The sequence below is a fragment of the Canis lupus genome, chromosome 9 (assembly GCF_003254725.2).
Source record: "Canis lupus dingo isolate Sandy chromosome 9, ASM325472v2, whole genome shotgun sequence".
Lineage (NCBI taxonomy): Eukaryota > Metazoa > Chordata > Mammalia > Carnivora > Canidae > Canis > Canis lupus.
Window position 1 is genome coordinate 57,780,945 of NC_064251.1, and position 17,249 is coordinate 57,798,193.

Consider the following 17,249-nt stretch of genomic DNA (forward strand, 5'->3'; position numbering starts at 1 on the left):
CTGTGGTTAACTTGGTTAAGCTAAGAACTACCTGTCCCAGAAATCTCTTTCCAGAGTAGAGTTGTCTAAAACTGGGATGTGGAGTGGAGATGTGTTAGCTGCACTTACTCTATGGTGCTCTTTGTGATCAAATATGGTGATGACAGATGCCAAGGTGTCCAGACGATCATGTGACTTGCATTCTTTATTCTATTAACATGGAGTATGACATTGATACTCATATTTTGAAACTGTCTTTATTCCTACAACAAATCCTACTTGGTCATGGAGTATGATAATTTTTAAGATGATGAATTTGGTTTCCTAGTATTTTGTTAAGGATTTTTACATATATATGCATAAGGGATATTGGTCTATAGCTTTTCTTTTCATGTGATGTCTTTGTCTGCTTTTGGTATCTCGATAATACTGGCTTCACAGAATGAATGAGAAATACTTTCTCCTCTTCTACTTTTTGGAAAAGTTTGTGAAGGATTTGTATTAAATTTTCTTTTAAAATTCAGTAGAATTCACTTGTGAAGCTATCTGCTCCTAGGCTTTTCTTTGTGGAAAGTTTTTGATTACTAATTCAGCCTGTTTACTTGTTACAGGCCTATTTAGCTATTCAAACTTAAAAGGAAAAGAAGCCTGGGGCACCTGGGTGGCTCAGTTGGTTAGGTGTCCGACTCTTTTTTTTTTTTTTTAAGATTTTATTTATTCATTCATGAGAGACACAGAGAGAGAGAAGCAGAGACACAGGCAGAAGGAGAAGCAGGCTCCATGCAGGGAGCCCGACGCAGGACTTGATCCCCGGTCTCCAGAATCACGCCCTGGGCTGAAGGCAGCACTAAGCCACCTGGGCTGCCCCTAGGTGTCCAATTCTTGATTTCAACTCAGGTCATGATCTCAGGGTTGTGAGATTGAGTCCTGCATTGGGTTCTGTGCTGGGCATACATCCTGCTTAAGATCATCTCCCTCCTTCTCTAAAAGAAAAAAAAAAAAAAGCTAGTTTCAATAGTTTGTGTCTTTCTAGAAATGTGCCCATTTCATCTAGATTATTTAATTTGTGAGTAGTGTTCATTTATAATCTTTCTTATTTCTGCAAGATCGATAGGGCTCTCTTCTCTTTAATTTCTGAGTTTTATAATTTGAGTCTTCTGACTTTGAAAGGGCATCAACCCATTCTGCCCCTTCCAGCGGCTGCAAGGTTTTTACTGTAGTTACAGGGAAAGGGCCAGAGCAGAGCCAGGGAGGGGGAAATGAGAATAGTGAAAGTTAAAATGCCATAAAGCTTGCTGTTCCTACTGAGATGCAGCTATTGGCTTTAAAAAATAATAATGAATGCTTCCCAGATTGCTGCTGCCTTTGGTTAATTTCCCAAGTTCTGAAAAAGTTGTTTCTGACAATTTTTGCCAGTGTTTTCACTACTTTTATGGAGGAGGGAATTTTCAGAGGTCCTTAAGATTGCCATTTTTGCTGATGTCATTCCTCCTTTTTCTTAGAAGTACATAAAATAATAGTGTTTCTTACAATTGATGACATCTTAGATTCGATAAAATATAGTAAGCCTTAGCTGTAAAACACAGCTAACTAACTAATGGGAGAGTTAAAAAGGTGACACTAAATGCTAGACAATAAAAAAATAGATGATGGGGTTGATAGATAAATTAAATATCTTTGTCCTTACATTGTTATGGAAAATGATAGAGATATTATTAACTCTTGACTTCAATTACTTATATTAGAATGTAAGGATAACTACTCAGATAAGAGAAATAGAATATATAATTTATGAAACAATTAAAAGGAAAACAGATACTGATTAATTCAATGGAACGTAGGAAGAAAGGAAAGAACAAAGAAAAACCCAGTGGGGGGAAAAAAAAACAGTGAAGAGACACATACAGACACAAAACAGATGTTAGAGGGCAGCCCCGGTGGCTCAGCGGTTTAGCACAGCCTTCAACACAGGGCCTGATCCTGGAGACCCGGGTGGAGTCCTGTGTCGGGCTCCCTGCATGGAGCCTGCTTCTCCCTCTGCCTGTGCCTCTCTCTCTCTCTGTCTTTCATGAATCAATAAATAAAATCTTTTGGGGATCCTTGGGTGGCTCAGTGGTTTAGCACCTGCCTTCCGCCCAGGGCGTGATCCTAGAGACCCGGAATCGAGTCCTGCATCCGGCTCCCGGCATGGAGCCTGCTTCTCCCTCTGCCTCTCTCTCTCTCTCTCTCTGTCATGAATAAATAAATAAAATCTTTAAAAAAATAAAAATTAAAAATTAAAAAAAATGCAGCTACATATCCAAGGCACCTGGGTGTCTCAGTTGGTTAAGCATCTTACTCTTGATTTCTGCTCAGGTCATGATTTCAGGGTGGTGAGATTGCCCGCCCCCCTCCTCCCAGCTCAGCACTCAGCTCAGAGTTGGCTTGGGATTCTCTCTATCCCTCTGCCCCTCCCCCCCACTCACACATGCTCTCTGTCTCTAAAATTTAAAAAAAATCTTTAAAAAAATTCAGTTATGGGGGGGTACCTGAGTGATTCAGTGGTTGAGCACCTGCCTTTGGCCCGGGTCATGATCCTGGGGTCCTGTGATCAAGTTGCACATCTGGCTCCCGGCAAGGAGCCTGCTTCTCCCTCTGCCTATGTCTCTGCCTCTCTCTTTCTGTCTCTCATGAATAAACAAATAAAATATTTTTTAAAAAATTCAGTTACATATCCTATTTGCACCTGAAAAATGAAATAGGTAATAGCTAATGTTTAGATAGAAATATACAGTAATAAGTAGATACTAACCAAAATGGAGCTGGTATAACAATGTTCATACTAAATGAAATAAGCTTTAAAAAAAAACACTATTAAGAAAAGTAGGTGATATTTAATAATGAAAAGAACAATTTCCCAGGAAAAGATAACACTGAACTTGATATAGCCTGGAACGCATTAAGCAAAAATTGACAAATCCCCAACTATGCTAGATTTTAACACATTTGAGATGGAATAAGAAAAAAAGAAAACTAGTAAGGACAAAGAAGATATATAAGACTAGACAATAGCATTAACTATTAGTTAATATAAAGAGCTCCTGTAGAATTCTGAACATCGCAAATGGAAACTATATATTCTCCTCATGTATATATGGAATGCTTATAAATATCAACCCATTCTATCACATAAAAGAAGACTCAAAAAGTAATGAAGAAACAGTATCCCACAGAACTCATGAAATTAGAATTTAATAATAAAGGCTAGCCAGAGTGGGAAAATATCTCTAAATAATTAATGGATTAAATAAGAGATTATAACATCAATTATAAATATTTATAATTGAAAAAACTCCAAACATATATAGTTGAATAATTAAAATGCTACAGGTCAAAACTTGTAGATTGTGTCAAAGTGGAAATGAGAGAGAAAATTACAGCCTTGAAATAACTTGAACCAAATTTTCAACTCAAGTAGATTTTAAAAAATGAACTAGAACTAAAAAACAACAGAAGTTAACAACAGAATCAAAAGTTAACTATTTGAAAAGATTAATAAAATGGATAACTTCTGTTAAGGTTAATGAAGGGAAAAAAAGAAATGTTTAAAAAGGGACATAAGTATAGACACAACAGAGATGAAAAGGATCATAAAGGAATGCTTTGGATGACCATATGTTAATAAATTAAAAAACTTGTATGGAGTAGACATCTGCTTTATAAATCTAAAACTGATCAATATTAGCTTCAGAAAAAAAATAGAAAACGCAAATAGAACTATAACCACCTAAGAATTTGGCCTAAAATGAAAACATCAGAACTTGGATATTTTCCAGATGAGTTTTACCAGAATTTTAAGAAACAACTAAGTTCTGTCTTACATTGTTTCATGAATAGAAAGAGGATAAAGCTTCACCTCCATCTCCTTTCCTGTGGCTGAGATAACCTTGATACCAGAATTGGAAAAAAGAATATGAGAAAGAAAAATGATAGGCCAGCCTCACTTAAGAATATAGATGCAAAAATCCTTTAAAAATGTTAGCAAAGGGCAGCCCCGGTGGCACAGCGGTTTAGCGCCGCCTGCAGCCCAGGGCGTGATCCTGGAGACCCTGGATCGAGTCCCACGTCGGGCTCTCTGCGTGGAGCCTGCTTCTCCCTCTGCCTGTGTCTCTGCCTCTCTCTCTGTGTGTCTCTATGAATAAATAAATAAAATCTTTTTTTAAAAATGTTAGCAAAATGAATCCTAAGTTTTACACTAAAAATACACCAAGATGAGGTTGAATTTATTAGAGGAAACAATGATGATGTAATATTAGTAAATCTATTGGTATAGTTCACCACATTAACAGATTAAAAATAAAATTATTTTAAATTTCAATAGACGGAAACAAACCATTTGAAATAAAAGTAAAATAATTAAACTCAGAAAATTATGAATATAAGAAATATTTTTAACCTACCATCGAAATATTAGAGACAATATCTTTAATTTTGTACTGAAAGAAATATGTGCAGGACACCTGGGTGGCTCAGCAGTTAAGCGGCTGCCTTCGGCCTAGGGCGTGATCCCGGATGTCCCGGGATCGAGTCCCACATCGGGCTCCCTGCGTGAAGCCTGCTTCTCCTCTGCCTGTGTCTCTGCCTCTCTCTCTGTCTCTCATGAATAAATAAAATCTTTAAAAAAAAAGAATACATTTGACACTATTCATTAAAAATTTTTTTTATCTATTAAGGGCCACCTGGCTGGCTCAGTCAGTAGAGCATGTGGCTCTCATGGTAGGTTTGTAGGTTTGAGCCCCACATTGGGTGTAGAGATTACTTAAGAAAATAAAATCTAAGGGTGCCTGAGTGGTTCAGTAGGTTAAGCGTCCAACTCTTGGTTTCAGCTCTGGCCATGATCTCAGGGTCGTGAGATCGAGCCTCACATCAGGCTCTGCTTGTTCTTCTCCCTCTGCTCCTCCCCCTTGCACACACACTCTCTCAAATAAGTAAATAAATAAAATCTTAAAAAAAAAGAGAAGACTCTCCCTCTGCCTCATTCCCCTGTTCATGCTGGCTCATGTTCTCTCTCTCAAATAAATTTTAAAAATCTTTTAAAAATAAACAAAGTCTTAAAATATTTCCTTTGAAAGGTTTTTTAAATACTGAAAATTAAAATATATCTATTAAGTGAGGCACTGGATGAAATAGAAGCAAGCAAAACAACGTTCCTACTCTTACAGAGCTTACACTGTAGTGGATGAATCAGACAAAACCAAACGAATAATTTATAATATGTCAGTCCTAAAAAAATAAATAATGTAGAGGAAAGGTGATAAAAAAAGAAAGCTGTCTGTATGTGCATGTGTGTGTTATTTTATACAGGGGCTGGGGAAGGCCTTACTGATTCAATGATAATTAAAAAAGACCTGAAGTTCATGAAGGAATGAATGAGGTAGGATAAGGTAGTTCTAAGCAGTGGAAATAGCAATAGATAGAATAACATCTTTTATATGATTTTTTAATGTATAAAATCCAAAAATTACACATCATTAGAACTAATAAGAGAATCTATCAAGGTTGCCAGAAAAAGATAAATATTCAAAAACTACTGGGGCTTCTATACATAGCACCAACCAATTAGAACACAGTATGTGAAAAAGATTTCATTTGCAATGGCAACAAAATCAACATAACTAAGACTAAAATGTAACGGAAGATACATAAGACAGGGACACCTGGGTGGCTCAGCAGTTGAGCATCTGCCTTCAGCTCAGGTAGTGATCCCTGGGTCCAGGGATGGAGTCCCTCATTGGGCTCCCTGCAAGGAGCCTGCTTCTCCCTCTGCCTGTGTCTGCCTCTCTCTGTATCTTTCATGAAAAAATAAATAAAATCTTAGAAAATAAAGAAGATACACAAGACCTATGTAAAAATGAATTATGTATCTGTATTGACCTAATAAAATTGAATCAAATAAGATCTAATAACATCTAATAAGTAATGTCTAAATAAATCATGTTTATAAATGGAAAGGCTCAGTATTAAAAAGATAGTGAGCCTCCACATATTGATACAGAAATTAAATGGAATTCCAATCAAAGGCACAGCAAGGTTTTCTGAAGAAACTTGGTAAACTGATTAAGGGCTGGAATATCTAAGACAACTTTGAAGAGGAGCAAGAGGATAGGGAGATACTTAGCCAACTATATGAGGGTGACAGTAGCTGAAACAAACAAACAAATCTCAACATCTTTATGACACAAATCTAATAGGGGGGCCTGGGTGGCTCAATAGGTTAGGCATCTGCCTTTGGCTCAGGTCATGATTTCAGGGTCCTGGGATCAGGCCCACATTGGGCTCCCAGGACTCCGGAATCATGACCTGAGCCAAAAGCAGATGCTCAACCACTGAGCCACCCAGGTTCCCTTATGTCTGGCTTCTATAAATCCAAAATGGATGCTCCTGATCAGTGGGCATCTCTCCTTCAAGCAGCAAGTTGCAGACCCAGTCTTCTTCCATTTTTGGTTCCCATCTTTCAAGGTTGCCATGCATGTTTGCCTCAAGCTGGTGGAAAAGGAAAGAGCATGAAGGATCATACATGGAAGTTTCTGTAAGCAATGCCTAGAAATGGCATACATTGTTTCCATTCACAACACTGGTCAGAACCCACTCACGTGGCCACACCTACTGCCAGGGAGGCTGTGAGATAGAGCCCACCTGTGGTCCCCAAAACAAGAGGAAACAGGTATGGTTAAAAGCTAGCCAGTCTCTGTCATATTTGCCATAAGTTAAGATTTCTTATACGGGTATAATCATATAAACTGTGTGGAATGGCACAGGGATAAACAAATAGATCAACAGAACAGGAAACAGAGTCTAGAAGCTGAATTATACGTGTATGGGAAGTCTCTATATGATGGGGATAGCTTCACAGTCAGTGGGGAAGTGGGGAGCCATGGAACATATGGTGCAGAGACAACTGGCCATCTCTATCGGAGCCAATATAAAATAATATATATGGAAGGCCATCTATACAAACCTAGGTGACTTGAGGTCCTAAATGTAAAAGAGTGAAGACTTTAAAATAATTAGAAGAAAGTATCAGAGAATATCTCATGGTTTTGTATAGGGAAAGATTTCTTGAAAATGGGAAAGACAGGGATGCCTGGGTGGTTCAGTGGTTGAGTGTCTGCCTTCGGCTCAGGTATGATCCCGGAGTCCTGGGATGGAGTCCCACATCGGGCTCCCCACAGGGAGCCTGCCTCTCCCTCAGCCTATGTCTCTCTCTGCCTCTCTCTGTGTCTCTCATGAATAAATAAATAAAATCTAAGGAAAAAAAAGAAAATGGGAAAGACAGAGAGAAAGCAAGGAGGAAACACCAAACATGATGGAAAAGACTAATAAATTTGACTCTCCTTTCTGCTGCAAACCACTATAAAGAAAGGTGTCCTCAATGAAAAAAAATTTTAAACCACAAGTAAGAGAAAACATTCTCAAAGTAAAAAACTGGGAAGGATTAAGATTCAGATTACATAACGAACTTCAATAAGATAAAGGTAAACAACCAGTGGAAGAGTGGACAAAGGATATGAACAATTAATACACAAAGGAGAAAATGTAATTTCCTATAAAAAAATTTAAAAATGCCCAACTTCACTCATAATTGTGGAAACACACACACACACACATACACACAAAGATCACATCAATCAAAGGGCAAAAATTTAAAAGTCTGGCAGTACCAAGTATTATTAGTATAGATGTAGAGAAATGAAGACCCTTGCATACTGCTGGTGGGAGGGCAAATTAGTGCAAATACTTTGGAGAATGATTTGGAAATACAGCTTGACAATACACACACCTGGGATCCAGCAATTCCTCCCCTTGGTATATGCGCCGGAAACATTTTGCTCTTAGACACAATGAGACATGGTGCTCGAGGATGCTCGCTGGAGGATTATCTACAGTTGCAGCAAAATTAAGAAACAATAAATAAAGTGTGGTGTTTTTGTGCAATGGGCTACTCTTCCTCAGGTAAAATGAATGAATCTGGGCTCATGTAGCAACATGAACAATCTTGGGAAAATAATGTTGAATGAAAGCAAGTTGAGAATGATCCCATTCCTGTAAATATGTACCCAAAGGCATAAAACAGCTCACTTAAAAATAAATCTACAAAATCATACTATATTTTTATGGACAGCACCATAGTGAAAGTATAATAATTGGACGGGCAGGATACACACCAATTTAGAGCTACCTATGAGTAAGTGGCAGTGAAGAGAGTAGTGAAAAGGAATCAGGATGAAAGCAAAAGCAGAAAGAATATAGTGAAATGCTAATCATTTCTAAATTTGGGTGATGAGGGATGCCTGGGTGGCTCAGCAGTTGGGTGTCTGCCTTCGGCTCAGGGCCTGATCCTGGAGTCCTGGGATTGAGTCCCATGTCGGGCTCCTGCTTCTCCCTCTGCCTATGTCTCTGCCTCTCTCTTTCTCTGTGTCTCTCATGAATAAATAAATAAAATCTTTAAAAATAAATAAACTTGGATAATGAGCAGAAGGGTTTTATTCTGTTATCCCCTATTCTTCTATATGTGTGAAATATTTTACGTTTAAAATTTTAATAAAATAATTTCTAAAAATCTTAGGGAAAGACTGCAGTTGGTCTATCCTAGGTCAGTTGTCCATTTCAAACCAATCAATTGGATATACTGCTATAGCTGTATATATGCAGAGTTCTGGGGATGCAGGTAGTGTCTTTGAGAAGGAAGAGAAGTAGCAAAAAGAGGACTACTGTGTGCTGGTCCCCGGGGCATAAGCAGCCAGGGGTATCTGGGAAATTAACCAGGGGCCACATTAGAATCCCCAAGGAGCTTCTTTCAGAAATCAAACCCAAACCTGCTGAGTCAGAATTTTCCAGGCATTCACGACTCAGAAAAGCCTTCCAGTTGGTTCTGATGGAAAACCCTAGTTAAAGAATGTGAGTCATCAAAGGCCTTGGGTTCAAACCGCGGAACTGAATCCCTAGCTCAGGTGAGTGGGACCCAAGCTTTTACCCACCTACCACGTGCCTGGGTAGGGACTCCTTCCCTTTGAGATACAGCCTGTGGACAAAGGAGAGGACACACATAATATGTGAACTAGTCTCTAGGAACGCCCCATTTCCAGACTTCATCCTCCGACACCCTTGGCCTTAAGCACCCATCCTGGTTCCTCTGGAATTTGGCATGAAGAGGCCGATTAGGGAGAGAGGAACTCGAGCTCCCTCTGGAGGCCAAAAGTGTTAACGTTGGTGATTCTCCAAAGCTTTTCCTCGTGGTTAAAAACAACAGTAAGTAAAACAATGGTTATCCCGGCACTTACTAAATGCTAGAGACTGTGCAGAAATGATGTGCCCAAAGTCCCTAAACTAAGGGGTGGCAAATTCAGGATTCGAACCCAGGTCTATCAGACTTCCAGAGCCGTAGCATGGGGAATCTTGGGTCATTAAAGATCCTCCATAGTGTGGCAGCAACCAGTCTCCCCTCCTTACGCCTGCCCCCAATGACACCCCAGAGTCTACTCTTCTCCAAGTACACGGAGCACCACGTGGTGGCGGAGATGCTGTCGATGCCCTCAGGCCCTTCTTATTATTGCCCTCCCTGCCGGGACCCGCCCCCCCCCCCCCCCCCCCCCCAGTATTCTTTCTACCAAAACATCCACGTGGCAAGTCCTGATTATCCTTCAGGGCTCTGCAGAATGTCCAACGCCGGTGGTTGCTTACCTGTCTCCCCCATTCTGCTGTGCACTCCCCAAAGCGGGCATCGATTTACTCATCTCTGGACCCCCAGCTGATGAGCAGAGTGAGGGGATGAGCGAATACACGAACGAATGAACGAATGAATGGTAACGGCGATGACAAGCAAATGGTAGCGGTGGCGGAGGGGGCTGCGTGCCTGTAACCATAGTAACGATGATGTTGCTGGGTGACAGTGCTAGAGGTTGGTAACCATGGCAACACTGGCGGGGAGGCCTGTTCGGACAGTCCTAGCGCTGCCCACTTCCTGCCCAGACCAAGCCTGACTTGCTCAGTAGCCAAATGAGATGACGAACGCAGGCGGCAACTGCTGTCCTGCCCCCTAACACCCCGTCCCTCCCAGGCCCGAGTCTCAACAGCGATCGCGTCCTCTTTCTCGGTGGTCCCCGAGACTCTGGGAGGACCGTGTGGGGATGAGGGGGCACCGTCTGCCTGCTGTGCGTATCTGTGCGCAGGCGAAGGTGTAAGGTGCGGTTCGCGCTAAGGCTGGTCTTGTGAGTGCCAGGGGAAGGGTCTGCGGCGACAGTCCCCAGTGTGAGCGCCGGTATCCGTCCGCCGCACGCGTGGCCGCAGCGCGCTGTGCCCGGGAGGGACGCCGCGGCGCGTGTGCACGTGTGTGCGCGTGTGCACGTGTGTGCGCGTGTGCACGTGTGTGTGCACGTGTGTGTGCGCGCGCGCCGCGGCTCTGCCCTGGGGGCGGGGTCCGGGGCTGCGGGGCTGCGGGGCTGCGGGGCGGGGGGCGCCGCGCCCCATCCATCACCCCGCGCGCAGCTCGCCGAGCGGATATCACGGTGTCACGGGCGACTCGGCTCGCAGATCTTATCCTCTTCATTTCCGCCTGAGCCCAGCCCGCCCGCGCCGGCTCCCTGAAGGCTCCATCCATCATGGGGGGACGCGGGGGGCTGCGCGGGGTGGGCGCGCGGAGAGGGAGGGGTCGCAGCAACCCCAAGTACCGGGCGACACCTAAGGACGAGTGGGGGCTGGGGCACTGCTGGGGCCGCTGGGGCCCGCGGGGGAGGGGACGCGGCCCGCCCGGGCCCCGCGGCAGGTTGCTGGGGTCCGCATCCCTGGGTGCCCGGCCTCTGTGTCCCTCGCTGGGGGGTGGAGCGGGGAGCGGGCCCGTGCGCCAGGCCGGGGAGGGGGCGCCGAGCGCGGGGCCCGCACCTGGACCCTGCGGGGCGACCCGGGCCCGGGCCTCGCGGGCGGGGGGCGGGGTCCCCAAAGGGAGGCCTTATTTCATTTCCCCGCGCTGCTGAGGTTTCTGCGCAGTGTCTCTCTCACCTCTTTAAATTTTACGGCGCTTGGCTTGTGGCCGCCGGGCCCCGCCCCGGGGAGGAAGCGGGTGCTGGGTCTGGGAGCCTGTCCCGGCCGAGGGGTGGCCCCAGCAGGCAGGGCGCGGGTCAGGCCCGGGGCGCCCAGACTCTGCGGGGCGCCTGGCCGGCGACCCCCCTATGGTCGGGCAGGGGGTTTGGGCTGTCCTGGCCCAAAAAGCGGGGCTTGCCTCGGAGCGTCTCGGGCCTGGCCCTGTCCCCTTTCCAGACTCCTGGGCCCGCCACACCTCCCTCCTCCTGTTCCCGGAGTGCTGGGGGTGGGGGTGGGGGGCTGTGGGGGTGGGGACTGCGGGAAGAGGGAATAAGAGGAGCAGAAATAGATACCGACCTTGGGGCCCGTCGCGTTGCCAAATCCACTCTCCTCCCTACCCACTCCCAGCTTCCCCCGGGGGCACAGTGGTGCCCGCAAGTCCAGAGACAGGGTCAAGTACACGGGCCTGGCAAACTCGGGCCGCTGACGGCCAGGCCCCGCACCTGCCTGGAGATCATCAGGATGGGGGCTGGAGGTGAGGGGAGTGAAGAGGCCACTGGCCCCCGCCGGAGGGAGCCTGAGATGACTCCCTAGGAGGGTCAGTCTGGGCGAAGGGGAAGGAGTGTAGTCTTGCCTGGAGGGGCGTGAGGGAGAAGAGGGGTCAGGAACAGCAGATGACTCGGAACAGGAGAGGGGGTGTGAGGGAGAGAGAAGTGTGAGCCCGGTGTGTGAGGATATGGAGTATCTGTGGATCTCATTAGGAGGGGGAGACGCTGCCCATAGAAACAGCCAATTAGGGTAGAGTCAGGATTTGCACACAGCTCTGTCTGATTCCAGGGCCACCTTTCTTCGCGTTGCAGTCATCACCTTGATTTCTCTATAATTCACTCCTTATTAATAGAGAGAGCCCCAGTTTGCACAACCAAGCCGCCACCCACATAACGGTGACAAGTACACAACCAGAAGCAAACAAGGCACAAGAGAAAATTAGTTCCACTGGCCTGGGAGATGGGACTGTCAGCCCTGCAATGGGAGACACCAAGCTACCCAGGATGCCTCTTGCAGGGGCTGGGGGACACCAGGGCTGGTGCAGTCCAAAGCAGGGGTGGGGGGTGAGTGTGGGGGCAGATCTGAGCTGGAACTGCCCACCTGGTGACTGACGTCTGCTGGAAGCCTCCAGGCTGAAGAAGGCTCTGAAACATTTTTTTTTCCTCCATTGACCTAGAGAGGAAATGTCCTGGATATCACACTCTAGGGAGCTCAACCACCAGCATCTTTATGAGGAAAACTGGTCACCTCCACATGACCCAGCAGAGGTCTGATATGGCCACCCCTCCCCTATTCCCACCCCTGCTCCTGCTTTCTGTCTCCTGGTTAACGCTCCCATCTTTTTTCACGCTCCTCACGCACAGTCTCTCACCACATCCCATTGATTTACCCTTCTAAACATCTCTCAAATCTGTCCCCCTCTCCCTCAGCCCTGCCACAACAGTCATCGTCCCCAGCTCCTATCCATTCTCCCTACTGTGATGACAGCTGGACCATGTCACATCCTCATAAAAACGCTTTAAGGGCTGCCTGCTGCTCCCAGGATTAAGCCAGAGTTCACAGCATCGAGTTCTAGGCCTTGGAGCTCTGGCCTGACTCCCCTCTGCAGCTGCTCTCACATGCTCCTGAGCCCGTTGCACACGGTTTCCTTTGCCTGCTCTGTCCTTCCCCCCTTTCTCTACAGGGCTGGGCTCTCTCTCATCACCCTTTGAAGCCCAGATCAAATGTATCCTTCTGCTCAGGGAAGCCTTCCTGGAGAGAAACCCTTTTCTGTACTCCCATGACCTCTGTGCTCCCTTGTCTGCTCATTGTAATGGGCTGTTAGGATACGTCTGGCTCTTGCCCTAGACTGATTGCTCACTGAGGGCAGGGAGTCCCTGTTTTTTGTTTGTTTTATAAAGATGTTATTTATCCATGAGAGACACACACACAGAGGTAGAGACACAGATAGAGGGAGAAGCAGGATTCAATGCGGGATTCAATCCCAGGATCACGACCAAGGCAAATACTCAACCACCCAGGTGCCCTCAAGTCCTTTATCATAGGAGCCTGAGTACCTGGGGGAAGGAGGCATGAGGGGATTACTACTGAATGAAAAAGGGGAACCAGGCTGCCCCCAGCCTATTTCTAGACTTCCTTGGACCTGGGGCCCCAAGGTCCCCATAATTGAGGTGTGGGTGACGAGAAAGGGGCTGGTGAGTGGCTTGTTTGAACATAACTGCTTCACACAAATTCTCTTTCCTCTGAGCCCCCCTCACACTGCCCCTCAAGGCTGCAGAAGACCTACCTGCAATGAGGTCTCAAGATTCAGAAATGTTCACTCACTGCCTGTGGCTTTTGCATCTCATAGGATGACTGGTTGTCATGGAAACCTGAGTGCAGGAAGTGCCTGCTGGCTCCCTTCCCAGGGTGGGAGCAGCAGGCTGAGCGCCCTGGACAGGCGCTAGTTGAGTCAGCCTGAGATGGTGTTGGACCGCTCAGAGCATGGGGCCTGCCCCACTCTGAGCCAAACTGGGTCTCCTTATTCTTTCCCCAGCAGAAGCTCCTGAGCTCATCCCAGAGTGTTGGCTCCAGGCTTGCACCGCACGCTCCAGGGCTGCAGTCCTGTAAAGATGTTTCTTTTCCTTTGGGGACCAGCAACACTGGTCCCAAGCTCATGCTTGGGCTCTGGAGTCAGACAGAATGACTTCTAGTCTTGACTCTGCCACTGGATGGCTGTGTAGTCTTGAGCAGGATATTTAATTTTCTGAGCATCAGTTTCCTCATCTAGAAAATGGGGATAATAGTAGCATCATGGGATTTCTACTTTTGGCAAGATGGTGAACTGGTGTTTTGAAAGGCCCTCCCACTAAAATTAAACTAGATTCTGCATGAATTATGAAAACAAAACAAAAGAAATAAACTAGCCTTTTTAATGCATTGCTGGGTTTGTTAGAAAGTAAGGGAAAATCTCCACTGAACACCCTCTACTAAGAAAAACACGAGACAATGGGGAACTAAAACTAAAGCACTGAAGTCGTGAATAACAGGGTAGCAGGGAAATTAGGCTAACTGTTGAAATAAGTGCTCTGATAGGCAAATAAATCAAGGGCAGAGGCAAGGTGAGAGAACTTGGTGTGAGACTCCTGCATTGAGCCATGGTCCCTCTCTCTTTTTAAAATCTATTTATTTATTTATTTATTTATTTATTCATTCATTCATTCATTCATTCATTCATTCTTGAGCCAGGGTCTCTAACGTAGCTCCAGGTTAATAGCAGCCCCTGACTCCTGGCAAACACAAGTGCATCTCAGGAGGAAGGCATCTTCAGCTTAGGCCCTCAGGATTCTCATAGGTTAAAATCAACAAAACATGGGGCACCTGGGTGGCTCAGTTAAGTGTCCAACTCTTGGTTTTGGCTCAGGTCATGATCTCAGGGTCATGAGATAGAGCCCTGCATCTGGCTCTGCGCTGAGCCTCCTTTAGATTCTCTCTCTCCCTCTTCCCTCTACCCTTCTCCACCTCCCCCCACCCCTGTTTGCTCTTGCTCTCTAAAAAAAAATAAAATGAAACGAAATTAGCAAAATATGAGCTCACAATCAGTGATTACCAAACTACAAGGAAACAAGCCAGTATGAGTGAGAGTTAGTAATATAATAAACACTATACTTAGATACCTTTCCTAAATACTCTGGCTACTGGAATTACAACATACAGAGTATAAAACAATCATGTATAAATGTTCAAAGAAATACAAGATGGAATACAGAACAATTATTGACCGAAGACTTATATACTCATATCTTTTGAAAACTATCTTTTGGAAATGAGAACAAAACAAAACCTGAGGGAATTCACCACTGTTAGACTTTCAGTAAAGGAAAGTAAAGAAAAATGATCTCAAAAGAAAGAAGAAATGGGGAGCACCTGGCTAGCTCAGTCAGAAGAGAATGCGACTCTTGATCTCAAGGTGGTGAGTTTGAGCCTGACATTGGGTATAGAGATTACTTAAATAAATGAACAATTAAAAAAAAAGAAGAAGAAGAAGAAATGGTGAGTAAAGAAGTGGTAAATATGTAGGTAAGTCTAGATTTTTAAAAATGTATAAAATAGTATCAATAGTAATAATAATGTCTACTTTGTGGGGAAAAAAGGGACAGAACTCAAATACTGGACATCAATTGTATACAAGTTGGAAGGGTGATTGGAGTTAATGTAGTTGAAGGTCCTTGAATTATTTTGGGGGGCGGGTAGAAGAAGATAATTATTAACTTTAGGCTTTTTTAAGTTTGAAAAATATAATTTTAAGGGCAATTACTAAAAGAATAGAAAAGAAGTATGTATTTACTAACTGTAGAGGAAGAGAAATAGGGTGAAAACTCAATTTTTAAAAAAGTAAGAAAGGAGAAATGAGAACAGTGGAAAAGATGGTGGGTTAAAAATAAGCACAAAATTAGTTGGCAGATATAAGTTCAAATTTATCACTAATCTTAAAAAATGCAAATGTGCTAAATTCTCTAGTTAAAAAGCAGAAAGTATGACATATATTTTTTGAAGTTTATTTATTTATTTTAAGGTAATCTCTACACCCAACATGGGGCTCAAACTCACAACCACAATCAAGAGTTCCATGCTCTTTTGACTGAGCCAGCCAAATGCCCCCCCATATATTTTTTAAAACCAGCCATATGTGGTCTACAGAACCACTCTTAAAACATAATGACAGTGAAAGGCTGAAGATAAAGCCATTCATAATGATACATCAGAAAAATACCAACCAAAGAAAAGTTGGAGTGGCCTTAGTAGTATCAAAAAATAGAGGTTAAGTTACATATTATTGTAAGAGATAAAGATAATAAAGGTTTTAGTGCATCTGGAGGATAAAACAATTGAATTAAACAGCCTCAAAATACACAAAGCAAGAATGAAAGAACTACAGAGAAAAATGGATAAATCTATGATTATTAAGAAAGATTTCAACATCTCTTGTAATTATTATATGTCAAGCAAAGAAAAAATTAAGATATAGAGGATTTAGGGGTGCCCGGGTGACTGAGTTGGTTAAGCATCTGCCTTCAGCTCAGGTCATGATCCCAGGGTCCTGGGTTAGAGCCCCTCATCAGGCTCCCTGCTCAGTGGGAGCCTGTTTCTCCCTCTCCCTTTGTTCCTCCTCCTGCTCGTGCTTTCTCTGTTTCTCTCTCTCTCTCTCTCTCTCTCTCTCTCTCGCTTGTGTTCTCTCTCTTGCACGCGCTCAATAAAAAAATATATAGAGGATTTAAACTACACAATTAACAAACCTGAACAATTAGCTAGAGATAAAATCCTAAATCCAATGATTAGAAAATACATGTTTTCATGTGCACATGGGAAATTTATAAAAAGTGATCACGCTAGAATATAATGCAATTCTCAACAAATTATAATAACTGGTATCATACAAATCATGTTTCCATAACTCATGATGCAAATAGGTTAAAAGTCAATGATAAAATGATGAGTGAAAAAAATTTCCATATGTTTGTTAATTAGAAAAAAATAACACTGGAAAAATTTAAAGTACTCAGAACTGAATGAAAACATTACATATCCAGACTTGTGCAGCAAAAGTGGTAGTTTGAGGGAAATATAGTCTTAAATACTTATATTAGGGGGAAAAAGGCTGACAGCGAGTTAAGCACCTATCTCACAAAATTAGGAAAAGAACAACAGAATTTGGTGAAAGTAGAAGAAAGTATACCATAAGTTAATAAAATAGAAAAATAAAGTGATGTGGAATCAAAAAGGACAAAACTGATTCTTTGAAAGACTGATGAAACAGATACATATTGGCAAAATTTAAAGCATAAAAAGACATAGGCATAAATCAATAATATTAAGAATGAGAAAGGAAATATTTCTACAGGTAAAGCAGAGATTAAAAAGATAAAAAAAGAGGGGCACCTGGCTGGTTCAGTGACTCTTGATCTCAGGGTCATGAGTTTGAGTCCTATGTTGGGTGTGGAGATGGCTTAAATAAAACTCTAAAAAAAAAGATTAAAAAAGAGAATGTACTATACAGCTTTGTATTAATAAATTTTAAAGCAGGCAAAATGTACAAATTCCTTAAAATGCATGACTTAGCAAAACTGACTCAAGAAGAATAAAAATCCCGAATAGTCCCATAATCACTAACTGTAATTGAATTTATA

The 17,249-nt window shown here is 43.6% G+C and overlaps 1 long non-coding RNA gene across 1 annotated transcript; it reads right to left on the reverse strand.

Moving 5' to 3' along the window:
* Positions 1-703: 703 nt before the first annotated feature.
* Positions 704-10,294, reverse strand: LOC112677219 (uncharacterized). The gene is made up of 5 exons (XR_003146923.3): positions 9,700-10,294; positions 8,997-9,040; positions 7,799-7,898; positions 2,508-4,150; positions 704-962 (listed from the first exon to the last, which is right to left on the reverse strand). It is a non-coding gene; the product is annotated as an uncharacterized LOC112677219 (long non-coding RNA).
* Positions 10,295-17,249: the final 6,955 nt, after the last annotated feature.